Source organism: Triticum aestivum, chromosome 3A, assembly GCF_018294505.1.
Source record: "Triticum aestivum cultivar Chinese Spring chromosome 3A, IWGSC CS RefSeq v2.1, whole genome shotgun sequence".
Classification (NCBI taxonomy): Eukaryota; Viridiplantae; Streptophyta; class Magnoliopsida; order Poales; family Poaceae; genus Triticum; species Triticum aestivum.
The window spans coordinates 93,735,501-93,750,213 of record NC_057800.1 but is presented as its reverse complement, the minus strand read 5'-3'; positions in this window follow the sequence as shown (position 1 = coordinate 93,750,213).

Below are 14,713 nucleotides of genomic sequence, written 5' to 3'. Positions count from 1 at the left end.
CGACAACGACATACCCGATAAAAAAATAAGAAGAGGAAGAAGAAGAAAAAAAAGAGGAGAATAAGAAAGGAATAGAGAAGGAGATCGAAGAAAAAAAGGAAAAAAAAGAGGAGACGAAGAAGGAATATAGGAGAAGAAGAAGAAGTAGAACTCCTTCTTATTAATTTCTCCTCTTCTTCCTCTCCTCTTCTTCTTATTCTTCTTCTTCTTCTTCTTCTTCTTCTTCTTCTTCTTATTCTTCCTCTTCTTATTTTCCTTTTATCTCTCCTTTTTGTTCTAACTATTTCATATACATAAATGACTTTGATCATACACAATTTTCCTATACATACACAATATGAACATATACATAAATTGACAAAGAAAATTCTATGAACAAAAATACAATAGAAAAAAAAACATAAAAATTCTATGAACAAAATCTAAACTACACATCTAAATTAATACAACTAAATTACAACAACTAAATTAACTACACATCTAAACTACACATCCAAATTAATACAACTAAATTACCACATCTATATATAGGGGCACAGCGGCGGCGGCGGCCATTACAGGGAGGAGGAGGGGATCGGCGGGCAGCGCTCACAGGGTGCGTGGCGACGGCGACGAGGAGGCAGGGCCGGCGGTGTCGGGGCAGGGGTGGCGCGGGGCGACGACGGCATGGGTCCGGGGCGGCACGGCGTCGGGGCGGCGCGTCGAAGGCAGGGGCGACGATGGCGACGACGAGACAGGGGGGCAGCCTGGCGGCGTCGCGGCGGGGGAATGAGCAACTGAATGAAAAATTTACAAGTCCTGCTTGTATAGACTAGGCATTGGTCCCGATTCATGGCACAAACCGGGACCAATGCCCCCTTTAGTCCCGGTTGGTGTCACCAGCCGGGACCAAAGTTCAGTTTTCGGCAGCCAAAAGGCGGGAAGCGGCTACCTTTGGTCCCGGTTCGTGGCACCAACCGGTACCAAAGGGGGGCATTCGTACCGGTTGGTGCCACGAACCGGTTCCAATGCACCCCTTTAGTCCCGGTTGGTGGCACTAACCGAGACCAAAGGTCTCGTTCTTCCCGTGCCCAAATGTTTAGTCCCACCTCGCTAGTTGAGAGGGGCGCATAGTGGTTTATAAGCCCCACTGCCGCACCCCTCTCGAGCTCCTCTTCATTGTAGGCTTTCGGGCCTAATTGTCATTGGTATGCCCGATGGGCCTACTGGGCCTTCTGCGGGCCTGAATCCTGGCCCATGGATGGGTTTCTAGTCGTATTCAGGCCGTGGAGGCCCAGTAGGTGGCATATTTTTTATTTTTTCCCAATTTTTTTGTTTTCTTTTTTGCTTTATTTATTTTGTTTTGTTTCTACTTACAACAAAAAACTTATTTTATTTTATTTTGCTATTAAAGTTTCTAACAAAAAAAGTTCTTTATGAAAATTCCTTTTGCTTTTAATGATTTTGAACAGAAAATACTTTGATAATTTTAGTTGCATCAATTTTATATGTAATTTTAGTTTCAATAATACTAGAGATTGCTTATAATGTTTTGAACAGAAAATACTTTGATAATTTTAGTTTCATAAATTTTATTTATGTTATTAAAGTTTATTTTATTTTATTTTATTTTGTTTCTACTTATATATTTTATTAAAGTTTATATTATTTTGTTTCTAATTACTTATTTAATTTATTTTATGATAATTCTTTTTGCTATTAAAGTTTGTAACAAAAAAGTTCTTTATGAAAATTCTATATAATTTTAGTTGCATAAATTCTATATAATTTTAGTCTCAATAATACTAGAGGTTTATAAAGTGCAACATTCAAAGCATTTCAACAAAACATTCAAAGCATTTCAACAAAACGGACAATCTGTTTCGAGATATCAGGGTTTCATACGGAAACTCGTCTGTTACAACATGCATTTCAAATGAACTAGGAAAAGGTTGAAAGTTGGCATGGTATCATCATAATAGTTGTGGACAGAAAGTCTTCACTTTTTCTTCGCTTGTGTGCTTTGCTTATTGCGCCGTAACCATGGATAATCTTCATCGTTTATCAGGATGCTTGGGTCAGCCTTGACTTTGAAGGGAGGAATTTCATGAAACTTTTCATAATCTTCGGACATGTCTGTCTTGCCCTCCACTCCCACGATGTCCCTTTTTCCTGAAAGAACTATGTGGCGCTTTGGCTCATCGTATGATGTATTCGCTTCCTTATCTTTTCTTTTTCTCGGTTTGGTAGACATGTCCTTCACATAGATAACCTGTGCCACATCATTGGCTAGGACGAACGGTTCGTCAGTGTACCCAAGATTGTTCAGATCCACTGTTGTCATTCCGTACTGTGGGTCTACCTGTACCCCGCCTCCTGACAGATTGACCCATTTGCACTTAAACAAAGGGACCTTAAAATCATGTCCGTAGTCAAGTTCCCATATGTCCACTATGTAACCATAATATGTGTCCTTTCCCCTCTCGGTTACTGCATCAAAGCGGACACCGCTGTTTTGGTTGGTGCTCTTTTGATCTTGGGCGATCGTGTAAAATGTATTCCCATTTATCTCGTATCCTTTGTAAGTCAATACAGTCGAAGATGGTCCCCTGGACAACGAGTACAGCTCATCACAAACAGTGTTGTCACTTCTGAGACGTGTTTCCAACCAACTGCTGAAAGTCATGATGTGTTCACATGTAATCCAGTCGTCACACTGCTCCGGGTGTTTGGAGCGCAGACTGTTCTTGTGTTCATCGACATACGGGGTCACCAAGGTAGAGTTCTGTAGAACTGTGTAGTGTGCTTGAGACCAAGAATGCCCGTCCCTGCATATTATTGTGTCCGCTCCTAGCGTGCCTTTTCCAGTCAGTCTCCCATCATACCGCGATTTAGGGAGACCTATCTTCTTAAGGCCAGGAATGAAGTCAACACAAAACCCAATGACATCCTCTGTTTGATGGCCCATGGAGATGCTTCCTTCTGGCCTAGCACGGTTACGGACATATTTCTTTAGGACTCCCATGAACCTCTCAAAGGGGAACATATTGTGTAGAAATACGGGGCCCAGAATGACAATCTCGTCGACTAGATGAACTAGGAGGTGCGTCATGATATTGAAGAAGGATGGTGGGAACACCAGCTCGAAACTGACAAGACATTGCGCCACATCACTCCTTAGCGTTGGTATGATTTCTGGATCGATCACCTTCTGAGAGATTGCATTGAGGAATGCACATAGCTTCACAATGGCTAATCGGACGTTTTCCGGTAGAAGCCCCCTCAATGCAACCGGAAGCAGTTGCGTCATAATCACGTGGCAGTCATGAGACTTTAGGTTCTGGAACTTTTTCTCTGGAATATTTATTATTCCCTTTATATTCGACGAGAAGCCAGTCGGGACCTTCATACTGAGTAGGCATTCAAAAAAGATTTCCTTCTCTTCTTTGGTAAGAGCGTAGCTGGCAGGACCTTCATACTGCTTTGGAGGCATGCCGTCTTTTTCGTGCAAACGTTGCAGGTCCTCCCGTGCCTCAGGTGTATCTTTTGTCTTCCCATACACGCCCAAGAATCCTAACAGGTTCACACAAAGGTTCTTCGTCACGTGCATCACGTCGATTGAAGAGCGTACCTCTAGCTCTTTCCAGTAGGGTAGGTCCCAAAATATAGATTTCTTCTTCCACATGGGTGCGCGTCCCTCAGCGTCATTCGGAACAGCTAGTCCGCCGGGACCCTTTCCAAATATTACGTGTAAATCAGAGACCATATGAAGTACGTGATCACCGGTACGCATGGCGGGCTTCTTCCGGTGATCTGCCTCGCCTTTGAAATGCTTGCCTTTCTTTCGACATTGATGGTTGGTCGGGAGAAATCAATGATGGCTCAGATACACATTCTTCCTGCATCTATCCAGGTATATACTTTTGGTGTCAGCTAAACAGTGCGTGCATGCGTGATATCCCTTGTTTTCCTGTCCTGAAAGGTTACTGAGAGTGGGTCAATCGTTGATGGTTACAAACAGCAACGCATGCAGGTTAAATTCCACCTGTTTGTGCTCATCCCACGCACGTACGCTGTTTCCATTCCATAGCTGTAAAAGTTCTTCAACTAATGGCCTTAGGTACACATCAATGCCGTTGCCGGGTTGCTTAGGGCCTTGGATGAGAATTGGCATCATAATGAACTTCCGCTTCATGCACATCCAAGGAGGAAGGTTATACATACATAGAGTCACGGGCCAGGTGCTGTGATTGCTGCTCTGCTCCCCGAAAGGATTAATGCCATCCGCGCTTAAACCAAACCATACGTTCCTTGGGTCACCTGCAAACTGAGCCCAGTACTTTCTCTCGATTTTTCTCCACTGCGACCTTTCAGCGGGTGCTCTCAACTTCCCGTCTTTCTTACGGTCCTCACTGTGCCATCGCATAAACTTGGCATGCTCTTTCTTTCTGAATAGTCGTTTCAACCGTGGTATTATAGGAGCATACCACAGCACCTTCGTAGGAACCCTCTTCCTGCGGGGCTCGCCCTCAACATCACCAGGGTCATCTCGTCTGATCTTATACCGCAATGCACCGCATACCGGGCATGCATTCAAATCCTTGTACGCACCGCGGTAGAGGATGTAGTCATTAGGGAATGCATGTATCTTCTCCACCTCCAATCCTAGAGGGCATATGACCTTGTTTGTTGCGTATGTACTGTCGGGCAATTCGTTATCCTTTGGAAGCTTCTTCTTCAATATTTTCAGTAGCTTCTCAAATCCTTTGTCAGGCACAACATTCTCCGCCTTCCACTGCAACAATTCCTGTACGGTACCGAGCTTTGTGTTGCCATCTTCGCAATTGGGATACAACCCTTTTTTGTGATCCTCTAACATGTGATCGAACTTCAGCTTCTCCTTTTCACTTTCGCACTTTTCCCTTGCATCAACAATGACCCGACGGAGATCATCATCGGGCACATCGTCTGGTTCCTCTTGATCTTCATCTTCCTCTTGATCTTCAGCTTCCCCCTTGCAGCATCACTATATTCAGGGGCACATAGTTGTCATCGTCCTCTTCTTCTTTGCTGTCTTCCATCATAACCCCTATTTCTTCATGCATCGTCCAAACATTATAGTGTGGCATGAAACCTTTATAAAGCAGGTGGGTGTGAAGGATTTTCTTGTCAGAGTAAGACCTCGTATTCCCACAATCAGGGCATGGACAACACATAAAACCATTCTGCTTGTTTGCCTCAGCCACTTCGAGAAATTTACGCACGCCCTTAGTGTACTCGGAGGTGTGTCTGTCACTGTACATCCATTGCCGGTTCATCTGTGTGCATTACATATAATTATGTGTGTCAAAAGTAAGAAAATTAGACAAGTATCTATCTAATGTAAGATTTTTTTTCTTTCAGAAAGAAGATAAGAACAAGAGGCTCACCACGGTGGTGCCGGCGACGAGATCGGCGAGGGCGATCAACGATGGTGAAGACAAGGACGGGGCGTGACGGACCGCTAAACCTAGACAAATCTCGGAAAAAATGGAGCTCCGAGGTCGAGCTTCGAGAGGAGAAAGCTTAACTAATGTGGCTCGGGCATTTCATCAAACACCTCACATGCATAAGAGGTGAGCTAGAGCACCCAAATGCCCTTCCTCGTCGGCCAGCAAAAAATAGAGCACTGTGGAGTGCTCTGCTCGCCGGCGATGGGGTATATATAGGAAGATCATTTGTCCTGGTTCGTGGCTGGAACCGGGACTAAAGCCCAGCCTTCTGTCCCGGTTCGAGCCAAGAACCGGGACCTATGTTTGTGGGCCGGGAGCGAGGCCCATTGGTCCCGGTTCATGCCTGGAACAGGGACAAATGGGTCCATACGAACTGGGACCAATGCCCACGAGGCCCCGACCGGCCCCCTGGGCTCACGAACCGGGACAAATGCATCCATTGGTCCCGGTTCATGGCAGAACCGGGACTAATGGGCTGGCCATGCCCGAACGAAAGCCCCTTTTCTACTAGTGGCACATGATACTTAAAAAAATTGGTTCATTTTATTGAGCACCATGGGTTGTACAAGTCCTGATCAACTCCCCAAAGTCAGGATCAAAGCTCATTTTCAGTGAGACTACACACCATGAATCAATCCATCCCATCAACCAATCCAATGCAACAATATACGTAATATATCTCTAAGAGAAAAATTCACTGTAGGTCACAAAACTTGAGCTGGCTGACACTTAAGTACCACTACTTCAAAATACCCGAACTACATTCCATGTACTTGTGCAGAGGGTTCACTTTGGTCCATATATACGAATTGAGCTACGTATTTGCTGACTTGGCCGAGTCAGCCATTGCCAGCTATGCAGCACCTGGTCGGGGGGTGGGGGTGGTTAATACTAGTAGTTCGGGTTTTTTTGCAAATGGGCCAACACCTGGCCATTAAACGCCCCGCACCTGGTCGGACCGCACCCGGTTGCACCCTCCCGCACTTAGTCGCTCCCTTATCCCCTCTCGCTCTCCGCTTCCTCTCCTCTAAACCCTAGACAACTCCCGTCCGCGCCGCCGCAGCCATTGTCGACATCGTCGCCCTCCGCCGCCAAAACCATTGCCGACGCCCTCCTTCGTCTCCTCTGTATCCTCCTTCATGTCGTCTTCTAGCTCCATCCGCTCAGCGCTGCGTGGCTGCTTCATTGCTGTACCACTGATCGGGTGCCCGGATTGCGGCGAGCAGGTGAGGTTCTACCGGTCTAGCACCGTTGAGCACGATGGATGGATCTTCTACAAGTGCGTGAACCACCATGTAGGTGCCATTTCAATAGATTCATGCCGTGTCAACTCACTATAATAATGAAGCAGAGCACTGATTAAATTGGTCTTTAGGTTGCAAAATTAGTTGGTTAACTAATGCAGTAGTTTAGAGCAATACAGTAGTTGGTTAACTAGGTTGCCATTGATTCATTCAATCTGTAATTTTGTGGAGTTGGTTAACATGGTTAACTAATTTTGCCACTGATTAATCAGGTCACTTGTGATTTCTGGCACTGGGAGCTTGAATATGTGCAGCATCTGGTTGAAACAAGGCGTCTGGTTGGTGATGCTGCTGTAGATGCAATTGGTGCAGCTGAGGACATGAGGGAAGAGCTTGAGAGGCAGAGGACTGAATCAATGGCAGGCAGAGGCATAGCTGGAAGGGTCATGGCTGGGAGAGGTAGGGCTGGAAGAGATAATTATGGTAGCTCCAGTGAGAATAAGTATGCTACCAAGCAGCAAATTGCTATGCTTTTAGGATTAGGCAGAGAGATTTTGATGCTGCTAAAGCTGATGATTGGTTTTGTTATAGTGCTTTATGTGATGTGTTTCACCTTAATTATGAAGAAGTGAAGTGTTGTTAATTGAGTAGGTGCAGGTGTGTAAACTAAGCATACTAAAATGGTTGCTTTTGTTTGCTCGGTATGAAGTCTTAGTTGTAATGCTTGTTGTATTGGATAATATGTCAGTAATGTGAAGCCTACTTGACCTACTTGCTTTGAAATGCTTGACAGATGTATTTCATGTTAGAAGTGTAGTTAAACTAATTCTGATAGAAAGTTACCTAATTCAAATTCCGTCAAATTTAATTTAGTTTGTAGTTCACAGAATTTTTATAGTTAACTGAATTTAGTTTGCAGTTCACTGAATTTTTATAGTTAACTGAATTTAGTTTGCAAAATTAACTAAATTTTTATAGTTAACTGAATTTAGTTTGCAAAGTTAACTGGATTGTACTTAACCTCATTGCTTTCAAATTACTAACAGAAACCCTGTCACAACTGAACTAACTTTGCAAACTAATTGTTGTACTAAATGAACTAAGTTATTCCAGGCCCCCTTTCTCAGCACAACTGAACTCAAAAGCAAGCATGTACTTGCACCTGCTGCAAACACCCACCCAGCAACTTGCACTCTACATGTAGCTTTGGTCCACCACCACCACCAGATCCCCTTCTTCTTCCTCATCTTTCATCTTCAATTTCTTGCACCACCAGATCCCTTCTCTCCTCTATCCAATAGCACCAACAGATCTGTCGTGGAATTGTCACGGCAGATGTCCTAGTATGAGGACTTAGTCGTGAGGCCAACGCATCTATGCAGTAGCTTGAAGGGGTTGGTCGGAATTGAGAGACGCGAGGCGGATCAACACATAAGACAAGGATTTAGACAGCTTCGGGCCCCGGGAAACATCATCCGGTAATAGCCCTACATGTTGTTTGTGGCTAGATCTCATTAAGCTCATGAGAGAGTCGCCGGTATGAGGACTTAGTCATGAGGCCAACGCATCTATGCAGTAGCTTGAAGGGGTTGGTCGGAATTGAGAGACGCGAGGTGGATCAACACATAAGACAAGGATTTAGACAGCTTCGGGCCCCGGGAAACATCATCCGGTAATAGCCCTACATGTTGTTTGTGGCTAGATCTCATTATGCTCATGAGAGAGTCGCCGGTAAGCCGGCTCTCCTCTAGTTGTGTCTAGCACTAGAGATTATTGCTTCTTGCTTGTCCCTCTTTGGGGAGCCCTACCCCTCCTTATATATGTTGAAGGGGCGGGTTACATGTGGGGTCCTATTAGGATTATGACTAGTCTACCTTCTAATACAAACCGGATACAAGTCCGGGTCTTTAACTCCTTGTAAGGTAATATTCTTCACGCCTTTCCTCTTAAACTGGCCCACCATTAATATAAACCGGCCCTCTGGGTCTTGGGCCTTGTCATTCGTCTGTCCCGCCGCCGGGTCACCAGTGGGTTATAATGTCCAGTCAGGTTGCTTGTAAACCGCCAGGTCAGGGCGGGTCGCCAGTGAATCGCCAAGTGTCGGCGGGATCTCAAATAAACCGCCAAGTCCGACCGGGTTATACTTCCGGCCGGTTTACACCGTGGGGTATATCCCCGACATTAGCCCCCAGTTTAATTTGGATTTATCCATGTTAAACTGATCCTGTAAAACAAACACAAGAACAAATTTGACAGGTTGTGCTCCGGGTTAAATATTTTGTAAGCCGACACCTAATCATCCTTAAATCCTTGTCATTTCCTCCTAGAAAATCCGGGTCAGTAGACCAGCTTCATAATCAATTTGCTTGTAGAAAAAATATTGTAAATAAAGAATCCATTTGACTCGGCCTTCAATGCTCTGACTTCACAAAAATATTGGTCTTCAAAATATAGAACTTGCCGATCTATGATTTCCAAAATCGCGGGGTTATAAAACTGATAATTCCGGGTCATGATTGTTGCTGATGCCGGGTTAATCTTATGATGACGCCGGGTCATAAACTTTGCAGATTTCTCTGATAATAATATAATACCTGATTTGCTCAAAATTGAGAATTTGAAGTTATTCCTCCCTTATATGCATATCACCTGTAGCCCCCAAGTGCCGGGTTGTCATGCGTGCAGCAACCTGGGACTTGTAATTGCCTTAGACTCATAAAAATTCAACCAGTGTGGCCCCCAAGGGCCAGGTGATTATGTAATAATGATCAGGGACTTTGTAAATATGATCATGTAAACTTGAGCAGCAACGTGTAGCCCCTGAGGGCCGGCTCAGTAAGATATTACTGAGCTGGGACTTTGTATATGATTCATTGATAATAACATCATATGATGTAATCTCCACCATGGGGCTTGAACCCATGTCCACAAGGTTAAGAGCTTTGTACTCTACCAACTGAGTAGTGGATCTTTCAATATAATGGATTAAGGCTTGTGTACCTTGAATTTTTGACATGAGTAATTGGTAGCCCCCAAGGGCCGGCTCATTTAAAATGTGATGAGTCGGGTCTTCAATAAGTTGAGCAAAAATGACTTTGCATTAGCCCCCAAGTACCATGGTGCATGCTGGCAGTGACATGGGACTTGCATATTCGATGTAATCTCAATTTGAATAATGTAGCCCCCAAGTGCCGGGTCGTAAGCGTGCAACGACTCGGGACTATTCATTTCATTGTAGGATAAATCATATCCATTGATAAAATAATAGCCATTGCACCAAATAGACTTTGAAAACCTCAATCATAATATTAGTTACTGATAACCATAATAAAAATCCAGCCATGTTGGCTATTAAAAATTTGAATAACCCGGTTTGAAAACCTCAATCATTCAATATCATAATGAAAATCCAGCCAAGTTTGGCTATTTAAAGATTCAAATACCTTATCTGTTGACAAGTAAATCCGGAGTTTTAAATACCCGGTGGCTCTTGACCGATGGCGATTTAATACGCCTCCATTGTAAGCCGGAATTTTTATAACCCGGTGGCTTATAGCCTTTGAGAAAATCTAGAATAGATGATCATTTTGAAGCATCAATTTTAATGATGAGCTTGGACTTAAGCATTTATATAAGTCATAGTTTTGCAAATCCTACATAGAGGTTAAACAACATATGCCCTGGCGATTTAACATCAAAAGCCAGGGCCGGCTTAAACATAATCATGTATAAACAATATCATATCTGTGATATTGAATCGTACGCTGGCTTATGATACATGTGCAGTAAGGGTGATAACCCAATCTTTAGAAGCCAAAACTTCCAAATGTTTATGATTTTCATATACTGGCGACTTATCATCCAAAGTCAAGCCAGGTGAAATTTAAACCATACTTATACTTAGATCTGGACAAAATTCCTTAAGACAAAAACAAAAAAAACTTAAGCCAAATAGAAAGAAAAATTTGAGGCTTCTGATTCGAATACGATCAGTAAACCGGACCAAAGGGGTTAAGCTAAGATTCGAATACGATCATATAGCCCCCAATGGCTTTGGCGTTGCCGATCAAGAGGGTGCCAATAGCTATGTTCTCTTTGGTTCGAATACGACCTATGTTTGAACAGGAAGCCCCCAAATGACCTTGAGAGTTGTTTAACGACGTTGATTCAAATACGATCCACGTCGGACCCAAAGGGGTTGAGCTATGATTCGGATACGATCAAGAAGCCCCCTAGTGGGTTTGGAAGTGTGCCAATCAAAAGGGTACCGACAGCTGTGTTCTCTTTGGTTCGAATATGACCTATGTTTTAACAGGAAGCCCCCTAGTGATCATATAAGTTTTGGCATTGCGCCGATCAAGAGGGTACCGACAGCTATGCTCGATGAGCAGGAAGCCCCCAAGTGACCATAATAAGATAAGCCGTAAGGCAGGATACCCATGTTTGAACCGCGCATCATGCCAGCAAGTTCTTTTTGGAAACCTTTAATTTTTCTGAGAACTCGAACTTGCGAGAGATTAATTCTTTTTGAATCGGAACTTTAAACCGGATTTGAAAGCTTCAAAACTTTGTGGGAGACAGATTGTCCTTGAACTAGATTTTGAACTAGAATCCTTATTTTGAGCCGGAAATCTTCTAACGGCCTTTACATTTTCATTGATCTAGCAGTAATCTTCGGGGCCGGGTTATTTTTCCCTTCAATGACCCGGAGTTCTTGAATTCATTGAAACCGGCTAATTTTGCCGAGTCATATCATTGTAGCCCCCGAGTCTCAAGATGACTCAAGGAGTTGGCTTGAGATTCTCCATATTTGACCATAAGAGAAGGTGTATAGCATTGGCGTTGATAGCGTGATGTGAATTCACAGAAGGTTGAGGTGACTGCGGCGGGTTTATAAATGATCCCGTATGAGACGTGTCAGCAACTTGGCCAATGGTTCCTTCCAACTGGTTGTTTGAAGTTTAACCAAACTGTAGTGGCGGCGACTTGTGCGCCTGCCCATTGAGCCATGTAGTGCAGACGGCGGCTAATAATACATGATAATTCGCCTCCAATTTGTTGGAAGAAAACTGGGCTTCCCAAGTAGTGACTCGCTCATATTCAATAAACAACTTATGCAGACAGGTGCGGTCCGGTGTGTTGATATAGACCAAACCGCGAGAGATGGATGGTAAAGACGACCGTTGCATCAGAGGTGGCACAGACAGATGAGCCAGCCGTGGCGTTGTAAGCCAGTGCGGATGGGCGAGTCGATCACAGGCGTGGTAAAAACCGCGCGGACGGGTGGCTTGGCCTCGTCACGTTGATGTAAACTGGGCCGCAGAGGCCGCGGGTTTGCAGTGAACAATTGTCCTGCATCAAAAACATCGCAAGTCAGAGTAATTTTTCTTTGATAAAAAGAAATATATGCTAATAAAATAAACTTAAACGGATAGATATCACCTGATTGTCCGGGCGGCTCAACACGGCAGAGGCGGCTCAACGCGGCCCCGACGGCTCAACATAGCAGCGAAACGGAGGCATCACTAGGGGGGCGGCTCATAAACTGTAGCGGCAGCGTGGTTGACACGGCGGAGGTGGCAACTTGAACAGCTTGAAACGCACGCGAGTCGACCCGAGGGCTGATAACCCACAAGTACAGGGGATCGCAACAGTTTTCGAGGGTAGAGTATTCAACCCAAATTTATTGATTCGACACAAGGGGAGCCAAAGAATATTCTCATGTATTAGTGGCTGAGTTGTTAATTCAACCAGACCTGGAAACTTAATATCTGCAGCAAAGTGTTTAGTAGCAAAGTAATATGATAGTAGTGATAATGGTAGCAAAAGGTAACAGTAGTAAAAGCAATGTTTTTGGTATTTTGTAGTGATGATAGCAATAGCAATGGGAAAGTAAATAAGCGAAGAACAATATATGGAAAGCTCGTAGGCAATGGATCGGTGATGGAGAATTATGCCGGATGCGGTTCATCATGTAACAGTCATAACCTAGGGTGACATAGAACTAGCTCCAGTTCATTGATATAATGTAGGCATGTATTCCGAATATAGTCATATGTGCTTATGGAAAAGAACTTGCATGACATCTTTTGTCTTACCCTCCCGTGGCAGTAGGGTCCTTACGAAAACTAAGGGATATTAAGGCCTCCTATTAATAGAGAACCGGAACAAAGCATTAACACATAGTGAATACATGAACTCCTCAAACTACGGTCATCACCGTTAAGTATCCCGATTATTGTCACTTCGGGGTTAACGGATCATAACACATAATAGGTGACTATAGACTTGCAAGATAGGATCAAGAACACTCATATATTGATCAAAACATAATAGGTTCATATCTGAAATCATGGCATTCGGGCCCTAGTGACAAGCATTAAGCATAGCAAAGTCATAGCAACATCAATCTCAGAACATAGTGGACACTACGGATCAAACCCTAACAAAACTAACTCGATTACATGATAGATCCCATCCAACCCATCACCGTCCAGCAAGCCTACGATGGAATTACTCACGCATGGCGGTGAGCATCATGAAATTGGTGATGGAGGATGGTTGATGATGATGGCGACGTATTCCCCTCTCCGGAGCCCCGAACAGACTCCAAATCAGCCCTCCCGAGAGGTTTTAGGGCTTGGCGGCGGCTCCGTATCGTAAAACGCGATGATTTCTTCTCTCTGATTTTTTTCTCATTGAAACTCAATATATGGAGGTGGACTTGGAGTCGGAGACGCAACAGGGGGCCCACGAGGTAGGGGGGCGCGCCCTAGGGGGGCAGGCACGCCCCCACCCTTGTGGCAAGGTGGTGGGCCCCCTGGCCTTCATCTTTGGCAGGTATTTTTCTTATTTTATCAAAAGTGTCTCCGTGAAGTTTCAGGCCATTCCGAGATCATTTGATCCTGCACATAAATAACACCATGGTAATTCTGCTGAAAACAGCATCAGTCCATGTTAGTTCCATTCAATCATGCAAGTTAGAGTCCAAAACAAGGGGAAAAGTGTTTGGAAAAGTAGATACATTGGAGACGTATCAACTCCCCCAAGTTTAAACCTTTGCTTGTCCTCAAGCATTTCAGTTGACAAACTGAAAGTGATAAAGAAAAACTTTTACAAACTCTGTTTGCTCTTGTTGTTGTAAATATGTAAAGCCAGCATTCAAATTTTCAGCAAAGATTATGACTAACCACATTCGCAATAACGCATAGGTCTCAAGTTACTCATATCAATAGCATAATCGACTAGCGAGCCATAATAATAAAACTCGGATGACAACACTTTCTCAAAACAATCATAATATGATATAGCAAGGTGGTATTTCGCTAGCCCTTTCTGAGACAGCAAAACATAAATGTAGAGCACCTTTAAAGACCAAGGACTGACTAGACATTGTAATTCATGGTAAAAGAGATCCAATCAAGTCATACTCAATGTAAACTAACAATAATGAATGCAAATGACAGCGGTGCTCTCCAACTGGTTCTTTTTAATAAGAGGATGATGACTCGGCATAAAAGTAAATAGATAGGCCCTTAATAGAGGGAAGCAGGGATTTATAGAGGTGTCAGAGCTCGGTTTTGAAACAAAGGTGAATAATATTTTGAGCGGTAGACTTTCATTGTCAACATAACAACCAAGAGATGGCGATATCTTCCATGCTACACACATTATAGGCGGTTCCTAAATAGAATGGTAAAGTTTATGCTCCCCCTTCCACCACAAGCATCAATCCATGGCTTGCTCGAAACAACGAGTTCCTCCAACTAACAAGAGTCCCAGGGGGAGTTTTGTTTGCAATTATTTTGATTTAGTTTGCATAAAGCATGGGACTGGGCATCCCGGTGACCAGCCATTTTGTGACGCCCCTAGTCCAGTGCGCCAGCTGTCTTCCAGTTATTCGTTGTTTGTTACCGTGTCATTCGCTTGAGTGTTGCATATTGCCATGTCATCATGTGCATTGCATCATCATGTCTTCAAAACTTGCATTAGCCCGGG